This window comes from Typopeltis vanoorti, chromosome 4 (assembly GCF_054136105.1).
Source record: "Typopeltis vanoorti isolate ZY-2024b chromosome 4, IOZ_Tvanoo_1.0, whole genome shotgun sequence".
NCBI lineage: Eukaryota > Metazoa > Arthropoda > Arachnida > Uropygi > Thelyphonidae > Typopeltis > Typopeltis vanoorti.
Window position 1 is genome coordinate 1,241,248 of NC_143552.1, and position 21,394 is coordinate 1,262,641.

The window sequence follows — 21,394 nt, forward strand, 5'->3', positions numbered from 1 at the left end:
TATGTTATTGTTTTAAGATAAAACGTAAACAGCTTCAATTTCACCTTCACATTTTTTGTGTAAGTTATTTAAAAAAAAAAACTTGAATTACAGATTGCAATGACACAGTGCTAAACATCCATTCACTTACTTCAAAAGGATTAAATTTTACAGGAGATTCTTTGCTATTTGTTTGCCACCAACTGAACGCGCAGTCCACATATTTGTGACGTAACACGAGACTCATCAGAATCTTAACTGCATGTCAATATTAAGATTAAGGGAATGTGAAATCGGCTTTTTCTTAAGAAATAAGACAACCGCTTCGATAACGTCAAAATTCACTAGTTATCCCCACCTCCATTGGAGGAGAATAAGGAGATTAAAGTTTAAAGCACTGCTTGCGTGCGATCTTAAGTCTTAAATCAGTTTGAGTAGCTACTGCAAGTGGGAAAAAAATGGAGTGTACCGTCATCACAAACACAAAAATCCATGTATCTTTCTGGGGATTTCAGTCCCTTCCAGCATATTTTAAAGACGACCCCTTAATGAAATATTTCTGAGATTCTTGACTTTCTGCCATTTTATCAACCTATCGCAGTTTCGAAATTCACTTGTAACTTAAAACACAACTGGTCGAAAAGTATTCTTGACAGTGCAGGAACCGTAAAGTTCAGAAGTCTTTCCGCTACAACGGACACCGGAAAGTTCAATGAAAAGTTTGTTTAGAAATTTCCAACGTAAACCTGCTCCAATCTTTCGTTCTTCTTTTTTCTTTTCCTCGCAGACATTTGTTTCTCTTGTTCGTCGTGTGCGTCGTCAAACCGTTCGCCCTCCGCTTTCTTTTTTCAGATGTTATTTCTCTTTTCTATGTTAGAGGTCAGCTCTCCGGCGACAGCGAGTTATGTGACGGACGGATCACCCAGAAGATACTCCCCGTGAAAAGCGAATCCTCATTCGCTTCGAACGCGACTCTCTCATTACGGAACCGAAAATCACGCTCGCTTGGCGAAGACGGCATATTTTCGCTTTTCCCTGTACGTATGATCTATTTGGCGGACTCGCGGATATTGTTCCACTGTCCCGCTATCGCGCCTCGCCATTCGGAAACAAATGAACTCTCTCGCGGCACGTAGAGTCCCGAGGGAGAAACAGTCTCCGTAGCCGCTCTAAGGTCACATTTAGTTTCGTCACGCGCGTATTTCATTTATTTTTCGTTGTCATCTCGTATTTCTTTCGGTTGAAATCCGCTATTGACGAGGTGACACCAATAATCGAAAACTGATTCAAATGAGAGATTTGACTCGCTCATGTGTGTTGTTGTACTAAATGGTGTCAACAGCTTCCACTCAATCTGAGTGACGAAAATTGGTTTATTTTCCCTCAAAGACAAATGCATGATGTCAGCTGGTTAGCTTCTGTATTCATGCATTCATAAGTCACCTCCAAATATAAACGATGAGTAAAATTTCAGCGGAGATTTGCAACCTCTGCCTTGCAGCTTCCTTCAACATGATTTCAACAAAAGAATTGTTCCACTGGAATACAGAATATAATAGCTTAACTGAAAAGCATTTCTGCTTTTCAGTTAAGAAAGACCCGAAATTTTCCTAGTGTATAACACATCAGGAATGAAAACATTTTATTTTAATATATAAAAAAATCAAAGCTGAGTTGCCCTGATTAGGAGCAAAAACAAATTTATGTAGTTTCTGCAATAAAGTATTTTGTTGGACATAAAACCATAAAGCAATTACAGTGTATGCTATACGTAAAAATTAATTTTTTACTACTTCGGTTTAGCTAATTATCTTATGATATTATTGCTTTATTAGCATAACTTTTATACTGTAATAAGTTGCCCTTGCCATTCTGGAGGATAACTATTATGGATGTCTTGAGCTTTTTGTCTTTACATGTTTTGATAGAGGAGCTGAAGTCGGTAAGAAATTTTGTTTAATTTCATACACCCAATTATTGAGTAGACGTGACTACACACCGCTTTCCATGTATATGATTGCTATCCTGACATTCACCATATTTAGCTGATAAAACAGAGCTACTAGCATCTTAGTTCTTTGTGGTTCAAATTCTTGAAACACGTGCCTAAATAACAGACACCATTTATAAAAGTGACCATTGGAAGTCCCTCTTGCAGCTGCTGCCGCCACAACCCAATTAGGAAAAGTGGGCCTTGAAGATGGATGGATTTATAAACGCATTGTTAATACCGTCAACTCTTAAGTAGATGTCAGTTGTTGTTGTTTTTTTCAAGGCGTCATGTTATTATACATACACTTATAATAAGTTATTAAGGAACTGCTGCATTCTAATCTGAAAATTATAATCTTTAACGTCCATACAGGAGAACAAGTCGGTGTTTGATTATCTTTTTTAATCTGTCCCCTCCCTCGGTTTTGAGTGTTGCCGAAGTTGAGTGAAGTAATTGAGAGAGAATATCGTTTGATAGCGTGCCGAAGTAAAGCATAGCCAACAACAACACGTGAGCTTCTTCGTCTCGTAGAAGGTCAGTTAACAAGGAGAAAGCGCGAAAAAATCTTAATTTTTTCATATAAGTTTTTTTTTGTGTGTGTGTTTGTGCGTAAGAGTTTGGTTTTCTGAAGCGTAAGAAATAATGATTTGGATATAAAAATGGAGATCATTTCTGTGTCTAATCCTGGAATAAAACATTGGTTACTAAAACTCTTTCAGAAACGTTTATCAGGAAACTAAATGTCCCCTAGGAGAGTGAATGGCTTCCTTTTGGGGGGAATATTTCTGAATTATCATACAACTTTGTAGGGGAAGGAAGTGTGAGGTGCTTACAGCAGGCCTACCAGAGATTGTTCTGTTTTGCTGTCTGCTTGTGGTTTAATTGTAAGACGAGGAATGCGGACTATTTGAGGACTTTTGCTTCTCTGGAAACGGGGAACGCATTTCGAGTGAAAGAGTGCCCGGATTTGCGTTTCCTAAATTGGAGATTTTACCAAATGACTAACCGAAGGAATGATTTGTTTTCCTTACACTGACTCATCGAAATTCTGAGTAATGAGACTAAGATGTTTGGTTTATAGAGAGTCGATATGTTTTCTTACACCAGAGCGTCGTTCAGAAGGAATGTAAATAGTACAGAGTCCAGTCTTGCTCAACATTTGTATTTAAGCAGAATTTCATTTTCGGTTTAAAAAAAAAAAAAAAAAAATTAATACAGAGGTCAGTTTTCTTGCAATCCTTCTAAAAGAGCATCTTCTTATTCGCTTACAGAAACACTGTGAAAATAAAAGGTTTATGAAATATCCGTCCTATGATCTGTAGTCAATACGTATCGCCCATACGAGAGGAGGGATCCAAACATGCCACGGGAATAAGGAGCGGACAATCCACTGAATAATTTTCGATCAGATAAGCAGGCAGTGACAAGGGGGAAAAAAAAGAAAAATATTTTAATTTTTTAATGGAGTTTTAATAAAAGTTTCTTCTCTGATTAGTCACTCGTATATTGGTATTTCAGTGTAGAATGTTTATTTTCTTCCACACCGTGTCACGATTTCGTGAAATGTACACGAAGGGCAACGATGGGATCTGCATCCTTTGCGAAGTAGTGTAAAGTACGACAGAGATCACACACACTACTCATTCTCAGTTCTGACTTCCAGTATGAGTAGAATTAGAAAGGGCGAACAGAATTTGGAAAATTACTAAACTGCAGTCCGCTGTCCCAGTGCACATGCGATGATGATGTCATCAAGTGGTGTCGAAAGATAGTTCTGAAGTGAGTTCAAACGATTCGAACATCAGTTCCAGAGATTCCAGTGCTATTCTTTTTTTCGTTCGTTGATTCTGTCCCCTGAGATAATTCGTTTCTGAATTTCTTTGCCTGCTTTGTTTGTATCCCTCACTTTGCCTTCTCCACCCTACGAGACTTGAACAGTTTTCGGAGAAACCGCCTGCAGGGTGAACTCCAAGTACGACGACCTATAGAACTTATAAAATAGTAGCGGGAATTCCCTGAAAGAAACGCATAAGTTAGCTGTTATTTGTCTGATAATTTTCTGTTTATTTAAAAAAAAAAAACATTCTAGAAGAACTTACGAACTGTTTCTTTAGGCCCATTTCAAGAATCGACAAATCTGCTCGTCGGTGATTATTTGAAGATGATTGATTGCTTCTTTCTCGAGAAGTTTAGTACTTTGCCCATCAAACATGATGACCTCAATCGTTTAAGACTCCAACTTCTCGAATTAGTTCTTTCATCGTCTACATTTCATGTTAACGCGGTGCTTTTTTTTTTAATCTAAAAGACTAATAGTTCATTTTTCTAAAGGTTATATTCTTTGGGTTTGAACCAGAACAGCAATTTAGTAAATGGTTGACTGAAAAAAAATTTTTTTCGTTATTATTAGAAAATAAACTTCCAAATATTTGTAACTTGAAATACAAGGAACGTTCAATTGGTGAGTTTCTATTGTTTAAGTATGCAACAATAAAACCTTTCCCTGCCATCTGCATCCATCCATGTTTACACTGAAGCATTTCTACCAAAAGATCACTTTATCACATGAATTTTTCGTGAATGCTCGTGTTTTCATCACTTCATTATTGCGAAGAGAGAGGGCATCGTGCGTGAAAGCGTAAGTTCCCCTGTTATCATCAACAACCAAATTGATCAGCGTAACGATTCTTACACTGAATGTAGATGAAGGGCATTCCTGTTAGGGTTGCACCGTTTCCATGACTTCTTACCCTCGCGTTCAGTTTCCTACTACCAGCGATTTCCTAATAGTGTGCCGCAAGCTTTCAAAACTCTTTAAGAGTTTATCGCAGGGCTTTTGAACTCATCCGAAATGTCATCTCTTTACGTGCGTTTTTTTTTTATTATTACTATAAAAGTTACTGCAGAAATTCCTCTTATTACAAATATGTTAATTATCTCTACTAAACTCGCATTGTCATAATTAATGTATTGATTGCCAATTAATGGCACATAAGTATGCCGACAACACATGAAGAGACTTCTCCCATATGGACGACCCCATATTTTATTTGGAAAAATCAAAGTTGTATTTGGAAGGATCGGAGTTCGAATCGTGAAACAATCTGGCGTGCGACACAAATTACAGCTAAGAAGCATACGTGCATGTAACGGAAATGCTTAGTGCGCAAGGGGATGGACGTGATGTCGTCATGACAATGCATTTCTATGCATTTTCATACTTGCTACAGCTATTGAATTTTCTTTGAATATATATAAAAAATAATAAAAAAAATCTGATGGGTGTGGGAAGATAATCTACTTAGTTCCTGTCCTCTTCCATCAGGGATGGGTTGAGTCTTCTGTGTTTCCACAACCTCCAGGTGTCTCGGTTTCTCGCTTGGCTGGTGAGCTGTCTATAGGTTTTCAATCCGGAGTTAACCTTTATTGGTGTTATCCATTTAGTTCTTCCCTTTTTTCTTATTTCTTCTAATCTTGCATACGGAACGAGGTTGGGTAGCTTTTTGGTGGCATTTTCTCGACATGTCCGTACCACTGAAGTTGTCTTCTTTTGATCTTTTCTATTTTCTATCTTACAGTTTCATTTGTTTCCTTTTCTGTCCATTTTATTTTATTTATTTTTCTGAGACATTTCATCTCGAAAGCCTCCAGTTTTCGTATCTCCGTCTTCTTGAATATTTCTGAGGGTTCTTCTTGAGGATTTTATAATTGCATTACATAATTTTATTTTTAGAGGTATGGAGAGTTTATTATTGTGGAGACCGGACTCCTACCAGGCGCGTCCCTTGGGTGGCGAATGGGAAAGCCCCAACAGGTTGCTGCGAATAAAGAATAAGGAGCCGTGGACCAAAGGGTGTGGCAGAGGAATGGCAAGCCGGCCACACTAAAATGCCAAAAACTTCCATGGATTACACGACTACACCTAGAATACATCTCATACAGTATAATTTAAGTAATACTAAATTATAACTGAGAAAATGTTATAACAATCTTTTAGAGTGATTATCTTTGGGCTGATATGAAATGAACTAATTTCACCCACATTAATTAGTGCGATGAGAGCATTTGGAACAATCCCAGGAAAAGTTATTGACAAATTTGATTTGTCATTTCTAATGGAGTCGATTCAAATGTGGACTAAGAGGTTAATGTTGGTAAATTTCATGGTTTATGCTTAAAATCTTACACGAAAGTCAGCTATTTCTTAGAACAATGAAGAAAACACATTTAAGATAGCTTATTATACTGAAAAAAAAAGTTATATTTTGTTAGAATCATTCTCGTATTTGATGCCCTCAGTATGAAGAAATATCAATAAAATGCAAACAATATTTAAACTAAACCACGTCGAGTATGATCTTGCAAGGGAATAACGAAAGATTTTCCCCTTTCTACAGATTGCTACACTTCGCTATTACAGTTTAAATCCTTGAAATTACATTCACATTACATACAGACAAGTAGATTTTTTAAAATAAAATCTTTCTTGAAAAACGAATTGGGGGAGGGTGCCGTTAATTCCCTTGTAGAAGTAAAATAGAACGCCGCTAGATTAATCTTCGTTTTAGTCGAATAGCTATAATTCCATATTTCTAGTCCTTCTTTTAAGCTATCCTGATATTAGTTTCAAGACGAAAATCCCTCGTGACCCCGCTACTAGTTCGGAACATTTTTGAATTCAGTACGCTTTACAAACTCGCGTGAGTTTTTAAAGCGACCGATTGATAAGGCACTCGAGCAATCCCGTATTTGTGTTTCTGCATTCGCTTATCACAAGCATTGGATGCGAGTCTTTCGGTTAACTGCATTATTCTTGAGATACGTCTGGGGGGGGGGGTTCCGACAGAGAATTTTTTAGAATTTTTTCCGACAAAGAAGACAGCAATCTGCACATCTGGCGAGACCGAAGAGTGAGTGATGTGGGGAGAATGAACCGATTAAAAACACGAAATCAGTTTCTCTCAAGGGTATTCTTTCCGTGAAAGAATTTCTCTGGAAATGTTCAAAAAAGTATTTTGCATCGTTTATTAGCAGATTAAACAGATCACCACTTCGGAACTTTAACTTTCGAACTTGTCTACGAACATCGCACCGACTAATGAATTGCAACTCCAAATTCACGTTGAGAAAGAAAATCGCGCGCCTACAAACAATTTAGGATGCTTGAAGTTAACCGATAATTTACGATGTGTAATGGAAAACGCTCGCGTCGGTAATTCCCTTCGTATGTCACGTGGAATATTCTTCACTGGCTGAGCATATTCCAGACTTTAACAGCCTGCGCGAATTTCAAGGATGATGAAAATAGAGCTATATAAGTAAGCATACCGTTTTATTTTTTATTAGGGTTGAAATATGGAAAACAAATTGAGGCGTAGTCATTGTAAAAGCTGCGAAAACTTCGACTGATGTCAAAAGAAAGTAAAGTGGACAGAAGGAAGCAGCTGGAAAACGGTGCATCGCTGGAAAACATATCGCGTTGAAAACACTTGTTTTAACCGCTGCAGCAGTTTTAAAAGACAAGCAAAAGCTCCAGATTGTTGTAGTCACAGTGAAAGCTAGGTTCGATGCGCACTTATAAGAAAATAATATAAATAAAACGGGGGGGGGGGGTAGAGATCACCGTAGAAGAAATGAAACACTCTTTAGTAATTTGGATGAAGAATCAGAATAATGAATGCATAGTTTTTATGAACACTGCAAAGGCATTCATGGAGTTGACCCGCTAGAAATGAGCTGCGAACTATTAAAGTATTTCTTTCGATGAAGGAAGAAAAAAGAACATCTTATTCGATTAATTTAAATAGTTTCGAAGATTTCAATTTTGCTGTCTTTGTATTAAGTTAATTTATTTCAAACTCATTAACGAGTTTAAAAATATCTGATGAAATAAAAAATAAATTCAACTTAAGACATTTCCAAGAGTGTACGATGTTCATAAGTTGGAGAGGAGATCGCTCTGCTGTTTAGTCTCTGTTAAAGATTTTTACACCGATTAGTGATTAATTACACAAGGATGCAATTCCGATTGGTGTAATAACTATTAACTACGAGTATTTCCTTCAGAATCTAGAAAATTGCTCAAAACCAAATAATATATCTATAACCAGGTTTAAAATAGCTTGGTATCTTCAACATATATATATATATATATATATATATATATATATATATATATATACATACATACACATTTAATGAAACTTAAACAATACATATATTCCAATTAAAATTACATAACTACGAAAATAACCGGATCCAACGCCTTCTAAAATAAATCCACACCTTAGAGATTTTCTTATTCAAAAATATTGAAATCATTCATTCTCTGATTCATTCTATTATTGGATTGTTTGCTATGCACGTAATCACGTCTAAACACTTTGTTTCCACAACAAAAACGTCCATCAGAGTCATTTTCCTTGTTAGATCCTTTTTCGAAAATATAACATTTTCTTCTTCTTTTCCATTTCTTTTTTATCTCCCTTCTGCAGCATACAATATCATTCCTCCTGTCTCACTGAAGTATAAATATTCTTACCTCTTGAAGAGAGGTAAGAATAAAATAAGTTGTAGAATAAACTTCTTTCTCTGAAAAAAGTTTCTTCTAATACTTTGTAAACAAGAGGTCTAAGCTGAGCTCTACATGTTAAACCACTTTACAGCTTCAAATATCACATGTCGCTTTTCCAATAGTAATCCCGTGTCCTTAAGACTAGTGTTTCTCAACCGCAGGGCCGTGGCCCGGTACCAGGCTCTGCCGTCAATTATACCGGGCCGCGAGAAAACTAAAATGACAAATTCTCCTGGAATTTGTCATTTTAGTTTTCTGAGCATTTTTTTATGAATAAAAAAATGCTTAGAATGCATTTTTAGAATGCACGAATATTTCCACTATATTTTATAGTGGAAATATTCGTGAATGTGTTGAAAAGCTCAGACCCAGAACGCCTAAATAACACCTGCGTAATAAATGTCAGTGACCAAGCCACGTATTTTTAAACATGGAGGTATTCATGAATTATCGGGAATTTTCAGACATCGAAATCTTTCAACATTCGGGAAAGGTAATGCCATGTTTATAACCGGTCATAAAAATTGCGCAAGCCGATTGCAACAACGGGCGGCGTATTCTCTGTTCTCAAAACTGAACGAAATAACATCTGCGTTGTTGCAAATGTCAGCGACAATCAGCAAAGAAGTATGAAGAAAATTTTTCCACTAAAATTGAAGATCAAGGCAGTCTGTATCCGGTTCTCAAGTCTAGTAATACTGAATACTGTTTCTTTGCAAGTTCGCATTGCAGTGTGTAAGTGCTTGTTTCGAGACCGTAGTGCCGTGATTTTTTAAAAGTAATAGGCCTAGAGATTTAAATTTTAATATGAATAAGAGACAAGGGACTTTATTTAATTTTGGTGTTAAGAAATCTCGTATTGAAAGTGTTTGTGACGAAACAAATAGTGATTCATTCACCTCCAGCCTACAAAGCGATCTCCGGGATGTACAAAAGTAGGAAAAACTACCAGCACACAAGTCTGCATTCACTCGTAAGTTCTTATAATAATATTATAAATTTTTGGTGATCAGAATGGGATATGTCAATGAAAATCAGCACAAATTAATTTAATGATGTTGGCCTGAGAAAACTACAATATGCTACAAATTTCACCAGTGATTAATAACTAATTTAAATGTACAGTATTATATATGTCGACATGCCACACCGTATACATAAGTACTAATACTCTTTATGATTATGCCATAATTAATACTTACGTTAGTTTAATGTATGAGCTTTAAACCAAAAATTGGAAAGGTATTTACGAGGAAATTTGTTGGGACAGGGCCCCTCGTCTTATAAAAAAAAGGATTTACTGGAACGCGGTCTCACGATGGTTGAGAAGCACTGCTTTAGACAGAAGATGAAACTTTCCAATTAGCGTTTCCTCGAACATTCAATTAGAACATGGACTGCAATATCGTCTTTCTTTATTAAATACTTGTTGACAGCCTCAACTCCTGCAGTTTAAAGACTCGCAATTCTACGATTCCTTTTCGGAATCTTCTATTAATGTTCTTCCGACTGTCATGTAAAACAATTAACAACAAAATTTCTCCAATCTGCGTTCTTAAACTTCCATTAGCTCTCTTGTTTTCCTCGTTACCCTGATACCGAACACCCTCTCTGCCAGCTTTCAATCACGCACCAAACTTCTCGGCTGGCATACGCATTCCATGTAAATACAAGCGGGAAATTACTTATAAAGGCTGCCACGTTGTCTCCGTTAGGTGTATAAAGAGAATGTCTTTACAAAACACAACAAATTATCTCAAAATTTAATTTTAAATTACAATAAAAAAAAAAAGATTGAAAGTAACACAACCATCAGAATCTAGTAAGGACATCAATTTTCAAATGCTTTATTCTGACAATAATAATATCAATAAAGCTGATTTTTTCTGATTCAGGATTTCCAGCAGAGCTGCTAGAAATCCTGAAACAGAAAAAAATAAAATAATAAAATAAAATAAATAAAAAAAGTCACTCTTTTGTTATGGTGAAGAAGATTTGAATGCTTTATCCCTCAGTAACAAACTAAATTGTTGAAATAAAAGGCGAAAGTTGTATTCACAACTGGTACTCGCTGCACTAGTGCCATCTGATGGCAGTTTGTAAACATTTGGATTATAGCTTGACATCTAAGTGCCATACGATGTTACTGACATCACATAAAAATAAAATGTTTCCATTGGGTGAATGTGCGTTTACGTATGAAATATCAGATGAGATATTTCTGGCGTTCTCTATTATATTAGGGATGCTTTCCTCATCCTGTGGTGTGAAATGCTCTTCTCAGTTGAAATAGGGCAGGACAGGTTTGTTAAGGACTCGGCGTCCTAGTCGGGAATGTGGCATCTGCGGAAGAATATGAGGGAGAAACTGATGAAATGCGCAAGAATTCTTTCGCGTAGATGAAATGCGAACGCGTTTTATTTCAGTTGAATAACGATACTGCGTGCAGAACTTTTCATTATTGTAAGCCATTACTAACCTTTCCCAAAAACTTTGTCTTAATAGAAAAGAGTTGGAATGATTACAAGTGAGATGCATGTAATTCAACATCACGAAATCCCTTGGCTCAGCAGCTGAATGATTTTCTTAATGGTTAAATGTTAGGTCGTATATTTGTAATCACAAAAACTGCTTTTCTGATTTAGTTCAATATTTGTTCATTTAAAATTTTACAAAAAGGTACTAGTGCGTGTGTAATGTTTTTAAAAATTCACAAAAATTAAGACTTGATTAGATAAGCTTTTAAAAATTACTAAAAGAACAGGTTTCTGTTTGTATAAAATAGCATCCACTTATGCACTGCGTATATCAAAAGATTTAAAAAGAGAAATTAACATTTAAGCCAACTGACGCCTCGCCGATGGGAAATTCACTGTTCGTATTTCAGTGTACAGTACATACCGATACAATGAAGTATAAACAGAACGGTCTTAGGCGATGCGTATGCCGGAACTTGTTCAAAATGTGCATCGAACCGAAAGCACCATTCTGGATGAGCTTATGAATGAATCTTATGAATCGATTAAGATTTATCGACTGCTTTGACAGGAAACAGATGCCTTACAGATTATAACTTTTTATTTTTAGGAAATGAAAGAAGGCTTTAAAAATGCTGCGTACATCTACTCCGATGTCAACACGTATTCCAGTTCTTCATAGAAAAGCAGGCGTGGATATAAGGGGGTATGGCGTACATTAAGCTTAATAATTCATGCTTAGTACATAGGTCATCATACATTGTGAAGCCACGTTTTGACCGCTGATTCATTTGAAAAATTTCATAGACAGAGTGGAAAATGTATCGAAACGAGAATTGATGGAGATTAGCTTGAGAAGTATACAATAAGACAGTCTCTTTCAGTTACCGTGCAGGCTAAAAATGCATAAAATGTCGTCCATTTTGTATCAGGAGTGCACCGAAAGTAAACATTCTCTGTTGCGATAGCTCTCCACATAAAAGCGATGCGCTGTCAGTAGAATAAAAGAGCCATCGCAACAGAGAACGTTTACTTTCGGTTGCACTCCTGATACAAAATGGACGACATTTTATGCATTTTTAGCCTGCACGGTTTATTGGCTTAATTTTATGACAGTCTTCTAAATCTAACGCCCTGTTCGGTTTTTATGGTAATATCGAATTCTAAGGCACTGTCCCCAATGCCTTATTATGTAATAAATTACTTATGGAAACTCCATTGCAATAAAGTTTTATTAAAATCACTGTCTTCGCTTACACGTCTTTACTTTCAAATTCCCTTCCAGATTTTTCTTCCACATTTTCTACTGGAAACCTGCAGTTTTCCTTAAGAAAGGCTATTTCGTGACCGCCATGATGATCTTTCTTTCTGTTCTTGCAAGGACTTAACCAGCAATGCTCAACAAGACATTCGCTTCTCCTTATTTTGCCAGAAATTTATTAACATTCATGAAATAGAACCGCATAGTTTGTAAGAAAGTTTTCTCGAGAATGATGATTGCAAAAAAATCAGTGTGTGTGTGTGGGAGGTTTGACAAATTTTAAATGCAGTTGCGTTCATTTATTTCAGATTATATTCTGCATGATAAAGGAGTTTTTAACAGACTCACATGTTCTGTTCCCTCTGGTGAAACAAGATTAGATAAATAAGGTGAAATAAACTCATTAGGAATGAACGCTATCGCAATGGATTGTTTCAAGAGTAAATTATCGCTTTTAATATTTATTATACCCAGAAATTACATGACCTGTTATTATTTATTTTAGATATTTTGCTTCGCTTTTTTTTAATCAATCAAATTTTGTTATGTTTGACGTATTGGGATTATGAGATTTGACAGGATACTATTATTAATTCAGTGCAGATTTTTATGACATTCATATTATTTCCGTATCCACCATGATCTAATAAACGTTATCCCACACATTCTCCAGACTCCCAGCAATTATCGGTTACTGAAACCAAACGTATGTCCCTGACATAGTAAAGAAAAAATTTTCTCTTTGACGGTGCTCATGAGTGCTCGTACTTCATTGAGCATATTTGCAAGATACGTGCCTTCTTCGTCATATCTGTAACACATGGACTGCTTTTAATGAAATATTTAAGACTCGGGAAAGCAATTTCAGTTAAAATTGGACAACAAAAACTACCGCTTGATATGAAGATAAAAATGCATTTTCACAGCGTGAGCTGATGCATGCTTTAAAGTTACGATATTAAACGCCATCTGTAAAAGGAGTCTACTTATTATTATTACTATACAAACACCTCCTGGAGTCAAGCCTCATCAACGGAAGAAATAGTAAGATGCCTTCTAACAGTGATAATATTTATCATACCTCAACTTAAATTGGTTCAATGTTTCCGTCCTCACCATTTCATTTGGCAATAAATTCCACTCGTCAACCACTCTCCATGAAAAATAAGCCATGCATCACACCTTTATACAACTTCCAAGAATGACCTCTTGTCTCTATCCCCTTCCCTCCTTAAACCCTTTGAAAAATATCCTGGGTATCTATTTGATAAGTACCCCTTAACATAAATTATTTATGCCACAATCATATCGCCCCTCTTCCGCCTATTGACTAACTCTGTAATTTATATTCTCCCAACCTTTCTTCATAGTCAGTATTCCACAGTCCCGATATTGCTTTTGTTATTCGCTTCTGAACTCTTTCAGCAGCTTGCTTCTCACTTAGGAACGCAGGTGACCAAATCGATGCGCACTAGTCCAGATGTGGTCTTGTCAAAGCCTTGTACCGCGAAATGACCAAATCCTTATCTCTACTTGTCAGTGTCCTTCTTAGTATACTGGCATTTTTTGCGCTGTTTTTATTATTTTTGCAATACGTTCCTGAAACTTCAATTCTTTATCCACCAATATCCCAAGATACCACGCTTCCTCCACCTCCCGTTACGGTTTAATATCTCAGACGTTCTTTGTGGATAGTTTACAAACGTGTTGCCTTATATTATGTAGGAACCGTTTGGAGAGTACTTCTTTCTTCTATTTCATTTATTTTTTTTTCAATCGAATGCTAATTTAGTCGTTTACATTATGGCAACACATCATGTCGCTACCGAAATCGCATTGCAAAATTTGAGAATTCGTTGCAAAGTATTTTAATTTTTCCAGTAATTTAACTAACATGAATACCACTAAACCACGGATCACATTGGACAAATGGTTTTACGATGTCATAATTTAACGAAAACCATTTTTTCACAGTTAATTTTATAAGCTATTGAAAAATACAAATGTTTATCCATTTTTTACATACACAATAGATATAAGCGTAGTACTGATAAACATAATCCATGAGTTGAATGCAACCATTCATTTAATAAAGGCGCTTTTCACAGTAGCACTGCATTGTGACGTCACAAATATTATCCCAACAAATCTATTTTAGAGCGTTTTTATCTTCTACCGGTGTAAATAATTTGTAGTATAATTTTGAAAGGTTTTGCTACTCAAATAGTGAATCTTGAACCGAGATGATTCGCCAATATCGGTTCTCGTATTCAAAAGGACAAGAAAATAAATATTAATGTTGATTGCCAAAATTGTGTGAGGGTACTTATTTATAGGATAAAGTGCACATCAATAACCGATCATTAGTCTAGAAAGTTTTGTGAATTGACAGAAAAATTCAGCTATTAACTTTTTTAACGCAATAAAAATCGCAAATATTACTCCGGTTCATAGTTTAAAAATAGGGTTTTTAGGTTCATTTACATCCGTAAACAAAGCGAACCAAGAATCAACTGAAATCTTGATAGCAGTCAGACATGTTTAACCCCCTTCATTTTGTTTACAGATTTTTCCCCTCTTCAAACTCAGCAGGAAGTGGATCGTTAACGGAAATGTTTTTATTTTAATGTGAACATTCTTTCCATTTATAAATCATCAACTGATATCCGTAGAAATCGCATTCTTATATTCACAGAAGCAAATGCCACTTACCGTAATTGAATTATTATTTCCTAAGACGATGCTCGATTTAAATGAGAGGCGGAGAATTGAAAAGATTAATTTATCGCGGGGAGTTGTTCGATAATTCAAGTAAACCCCAGCGCATCCATCAGTGTTAGGTGGGAACAAAGGGTCGGTATGAAAGTGACAGGCAAATAGCATTCCAAGTTCTCCAGAAATATGCTATTTATTTACTTGCCATTATTTTTTCCCGTTTCACCTCTTTGTCACCTTGTAAAAAATCCTCTTGGAAATTGCATTTATTAATTTTGAAGAAAGTTCTTCACAGACATGTCAAAAACATGGTTGGTTCTTAATAAAACCGAAAACAGTGGTAACTAAAAAGAAAAAAATTTAAGCGATGTTGTGTTTTTGCTAATCTATTCATCTGGACCGTGGAGTGTGTGTTTTCTTGATACGCATACTAACAATAACCTAAACTGGAATTTGCCATTCGTGTTTAATTAGAGATAATCACATGGCGTTCAACAGCTACTAGTATTTATTTATTTTATTTATTTTATTTTATTTATTTTTTCAGTAAGCGTCTCGCTCTGATGAAACACAACACAGTTTTGCTCCTTTTCTTGAACTTTTATAAACATCGTCACCTGCGTTTAATTCATAGTTGATTGAGTCTTCATAGGCAGCGGGTAATTTTTTTTTTTTTTTTTTTTTTTTTTTTTTTTTTTTTTTTTTTTGCAGTTCAAACTCTTAACTTTCTTCTCATTAAAATATTCAGGAGCCATTCTCACTTCTTGCGCATGCACTTTGTGATGGAAAAATAAAGTGTATTTCAAATTCCCGTTTTTTATTTATATATATATATATTTTTTTTTTTTTTTTTTATGTTGAGCCCATATACGAGAGGTTGGCTGGTCAACCAATAGTATATTAGTACCGTATATGGGTAGTGGATTGGGAAAGGAGAAACTAGTTTATTACATTTGATTTAAAAGCCTGTATGTTGTATTCCTTGGGAAATACGTCAAGGGGAAGACTGTTCCACAGTGTGTGTATTAAGTACAAAATGCATCATGGACTGAGCTGCTCCATCCTAAGTCTGGTCATTTTGTTTTCTGCTGTGTTTTCGATTCACTAATTGTGAATTGTCATTCAGACTGTAACTCAATAGCTTATGTGATAATTCTGAATACATCATGTGTTGGAAAGCTAAAAATCAATCCAATGAGAATAATGGAAGTGCAGGTTTCCAGTAATAATCGCGAAAGACATTGTGTAACTTTAATTTTAACGATTTGTTTTCGTCTGCCAATATCTGAAGTTGAGAAATATCCAAAAGATTATTTTGAATGTGCATGCCATGTAGCTACTGAATGCGCTAATGACCTTTTAAGACCACAAAAATCTAATCTCCCAAAACACTTAAAGCATGCCTGAAATATTAAGACAAGAGGATATCAATAAAATCATATTACGTACAGAAACAGAATTGCGTTTTATTTTGTAAAGTACCTTTTCGTTGCCTGAATTTAATTTTAGAGCACATCCTTAAGAAAATTCTTAGCGGTTTTCGTGAAACTACTCCATAAGCTGCAGTTTCTTCAAAAAAATCCAAACTGGCTATTTAAGAGACTTGTCGTACAGTAATTTTATTAACGGTTGGGAACATGTATTGACATGTTAATTTTCTACAGACTTCACTGGTTCACTGTTTTTTGGAGAGTCTGGCTGCTAATATACCTTTTACATTTGACTGAGTTGACATAATTCCTAACGATTTTAGGTTTGAAATTTTTAAGCCTATTTTCGGCTAAATTTCGTTTAAATACGTCCCACTTAACTGCTCTTCATCCCTCTTCGAACTTCAAAAATTAGGAAGAAAAAAGTACGGTTAATATCAAAATTTTAGTTACTTTTTAATTGATTAAACTACAGTAATTCTGCAATAGCCTATATAATCTTCCCACCCCCCAAAAAAATCCAAACTACGATGGCTTTTATTCGGCCCATAGGAACTTCTTAAATCACAGAAATTATTTCATCTTCAGTTCAATCGGAATTGCACATCCTCAGCAAACTCATTCACGGTGTTTAATTCTCCTATTTCTCGTCCCTCTTCGTATGCGCTCTGTTTCTTCGTTCCATCAACACTTCAATGGAATATGCGTCCATATTGGCATTGATCAAAATGATCTCGTCATCAACTGACCATCAGCGGATACCCTTAAAACCAAAAACACCATTTTTATAGTTAATCTTCTTCAGTTTCTGTTGCAGAAAGATAACAGCGCAGAATTTATAATTCCCTGTCTTTTGTACAGGAGTAATAAAATCTTGATCGTTCTTAAGCATTTGCATGCAAGAATATTTGAGTATTTTTAATCAAATTTTGTTCTTTTCGTGATACTCGTATGTTAGGTTGGAAAAGCTCAGACCAAGAATCGGAGTATCTTAATATCTAGCAGCAAGACGTTAGATGTATACTGACGTGTGTGTGTGATCCTCTCATTTCTGTTTACTATTTTTTTTCTCAAACTTGTTAGAACACTTCAATTCTATTTCTGAATCACGTTCTTAACAGCATTGTGCCTAAGTTGTTCTCTGATTATACGTTAGTTACGGCTCAAGCCAGCACTTACAGGAAGATTCCATCGTGCAGTCGTTAATCGTGTTTCCATAAGGGGAATTGAGATTGTTAGCGTGTAAACGATGTTAAATGGTTCACAGACTTCGTTTAATGTACTCGCTGAGGAATTTTCATTTCGCCTTTAGAAAATAACACACTATTGATCGCTGTGAAAAAGGAATACTTTTGTTCAACCTTTTTAATGTATACAATTCAAGAACACTCACTTTCTCGAGCTTTAATTCCACGTGAACTATGCAAATAATTTTCAAGGTTGCTTTTATTTCATTGTTAGAAATCGACTTTTATTCTCCATTGTTAGAAGCGTTCGGCTTGCGTGAAATGTTATGACTGCGATTTGTCTTGCACCGAACTTTAAAGGCAAGTTTCTGCTAAAGCAAACGATATCGCCAAATGCTCACAAAAATCAGCAATAAAACGGGAAGGCAAAGCTTATTTTCTTTCACCGCATTGCTGGAATAGAAAGAGAGAAATATATGGCAGAATTTGGCGACAATATAACACACTTTCATAGATTGAAAGCCAAACGGTTATTTTTCTGGCAACCTTAATAATGAAGGAGATATAAATCTTTTGATGTTTAACTTCCAGTAAGCGGAATTCTAAGAACTCGGACTAAGATCTATGAGTTTCATACCGAAAAACTATCGGCAAATCCAAGTGTAAGTAACCACTTGGTAGTGCAACACCAAGGCAACTCGAATCAAAGGTGGAGCAAGCTCCCTCACCATCCTTGATATCCTATGTTATAATATACAGGCACACCTTTATGGCATTCGTATAGTGAAGTAAGTTCTTTTCACTTAAACCTTGTTATCTTCCAGGTCTACCTACTCACTGATGAGACCTCAAAAAAGGTTGAAACCGGTGCGGGTAGTGGCCTCTCCTCATAATGTAATTACAGTATTACATCCCGTAGGGGCTGTGTTTTTACATTATGAGAAAATATCAAGGATAGTGAGGGAGCTTGCTCCACCTTTGATTCGAGTCGCCTTGGTGTTGCACTACCAAGTGGTAACCACTTACATTTGGATTTGCCGATAGTTTTTCGGTATGAAACTCGTAGATCTTAGTCCGAGTTCTTAGAGTTCCGCTTACTGGCAGTTAAACATCAAAAGATTTATATTTCCTTCATTATTATAACACACTTTCATTATGAATAATGAAATTACGATCTTTCAATATTTATTTATTTTAAAATGAAAAGTTTCATGAACGCTTTATAAGTGGAAAACAGAATAAACGCTTGTGGATTATACCGTGAGGCGGAGCCGTCGTGTTCATAAACAGGTCTTTCCATTGTAGATTATGAACCGTTTCCACGAGATATCTCGAGTCGACGACGGTTGTGTTCCGGTAATTATGCGAGTAATTTCCTGAAATACGACAACGCTGACAGCATTCGGAGTTGTGCCCTCACTGGACACGTCGATAGCAAATATCACCGGCTTACAAGCGGTTGGGGAAAGAGTAATGAGGTCATTAAAACGCACAGTCGCCGCTCAAATAGCTTTACGGTTTGCACCGGATGTGATCTGCCGCTGTTTTCTGAATACTCGTCGGCTTTCTTGTCTACATTCTTTCTAAGTTGAAAGTGATAGGTAGAAGTTAAAAAGTGCGTGTCTTTGATTTTATTTTTCAATTTCATGATATCTTTAGGCAAACAATTAACTTTATTTCATTCTTAGTTAGTGGATCAAGACTTAAAAGTTCATTTTATCCATTGTCAACACTCCAAATTTCCACCTCATTACTTCGTTTCGAGTTTCATTTACTAGAACCTGCCAGCTTCGTACCTCAGTTGGTGACAAGAAGTCCTTCGGCAGCAAGCATTGGTTTGAATCCAATCAAAGAGGCAAAGAATCTTTGTTGGTGAATTTACAATGAATATCCGTTACTCGCTTTCATGCGCATGTGGCTGGTTTGGGGACTTTCCTTGCGAACAACAACCACCACAAGTAACTGACAGGCAATAAACTTGCCTTTTAAGCTTTCGTTTATTCGATGAAAATTCCAAAAGAACAGACCTGAATTGGTTCTTTACATTAATGTCATCCCCTCTGTCTTAAAAATCCAATTCGTTCGTGGTTAGTATTCAAATACTTTTTTTAAGTAAGTGTATAAAGTAATTTTAGTATATAAAGTAATTTAGAACAAAAAGTTCGCATTTTACATTCAGCGTTCTCCTCTTTCTTTTCCGGACATTCCTCCTCTTACTCTGTTGCAACTGAGTTAACGCAGAGGAAAAACGCATTTAGTTTGCATCTTGTATGAAGGTGGGAATGTCGCCCTGGTCTGGAAAGCGTTTGGGGTCGCTACTTCACTGAGCTATGAGGGTGGCCTGATTGGAAATATTACTCCTTCAACCTTACGACAGAGGAAATTGCAAGAGAACTGAATCCACTTAAGTACTTCGAAAAGTGATCTTTGCATACAAACTTCAGGTGGATTGTTAATACACTGAAAAGGGAGATATCATATTTTTCTCCTTAAGATGTTTACTATATCAATGAATTTTCTCTATTAATTCGAACACTGTTTATTAAAAATATTTAGTATTCTTATTAATATAAAAAAATGCAGATTTATGTTTGATTATAATTTTATTTTCTATCTTTCTTTGTTACAAATTTTTCATAAATTTCCCGATGTCCATTACTTAATTTTTTTTGATACTCTTATAAGTTCAAAGTGAGCAGACGGATTTTATTTAAATCGGATCCGTATGCCCCTTACTTTAGGCGAATGATAGCAACTTCTTGAAGATTGCCCAAACCCAGTCTTATGAGCAACTAGAATTCCCATATTGTAAAGTTTTCTTAAAATTCAACAAAGACATTTCTGGCCTCTTTACTGCTATTTGTAAGAGGATTTCGTATACTTTGCCTAACAATATTTCCACGACACTAGCGCGAATGAAAACCAAAGTTCGCAAGTTCTAGTGAAAACGTTAAATCCTACATTTAGTTGGATCCTATTCAACCGGAGAGGAATAATTACTATAAATTTGAATCGTTTCTCAAATGTTGCCACCAAAATTCATTCATTTTAAAGTAACTGAGGCAACTGGATCAATTTTGTGATATTTCAAATTTTAATGAAATCTGCCCAATTGGAGTTACGGAATGTCAAAGTACTAATTCCACAGAGGCCACTTGACCGTATGTTGCAAAATGTGCTAATTTCTCTTATTACAAGAATATTATTGCAAAATTTAAGAAACTGCAAGCTCGTTAATGAGAACCATTTCAGTTATTTCTTAATTGAGCAATCAGCAAACATTTCAGAGTGTTGACAGAGGGACACTAAATAACTTTGCTGGCCGAGTGCTTAGCATATCAACTCACCAACCAACAGGCCGCAAGTTTGAATCCAGCTGTAGATGTGAATGCTTTTCAATTACCTTTAGGCATGAGATTATTCTTGCATCGGGCAATGAAACTTTTGTTTTGATTATTGGAAGCTTCAAAAAGGTTCGACGATTGGTCTCTGGTGCAGGGTTTCCTGAAAAGATAAATTAATAAACAAATAATGAATAAAAATAGAAAAAATCGTTGTCCGATCAATACGTTTACAACCTTTCGTGTTGCAGTGATTTATTAACAAAACAAAGTGCAAGACTGAATAACAGTCCTCGGTGGCTGAGTGGTTCAGTATGCCAATTGTCTCCGAGATGTAACTTAATTTAGCCTCAAGCTTTATCTCGTCGATATTTTTTTTGTTTCAAACACTCATTCATTTTGTAATTTTAATAGTCAAGATGACTGCCTTTTCTTGG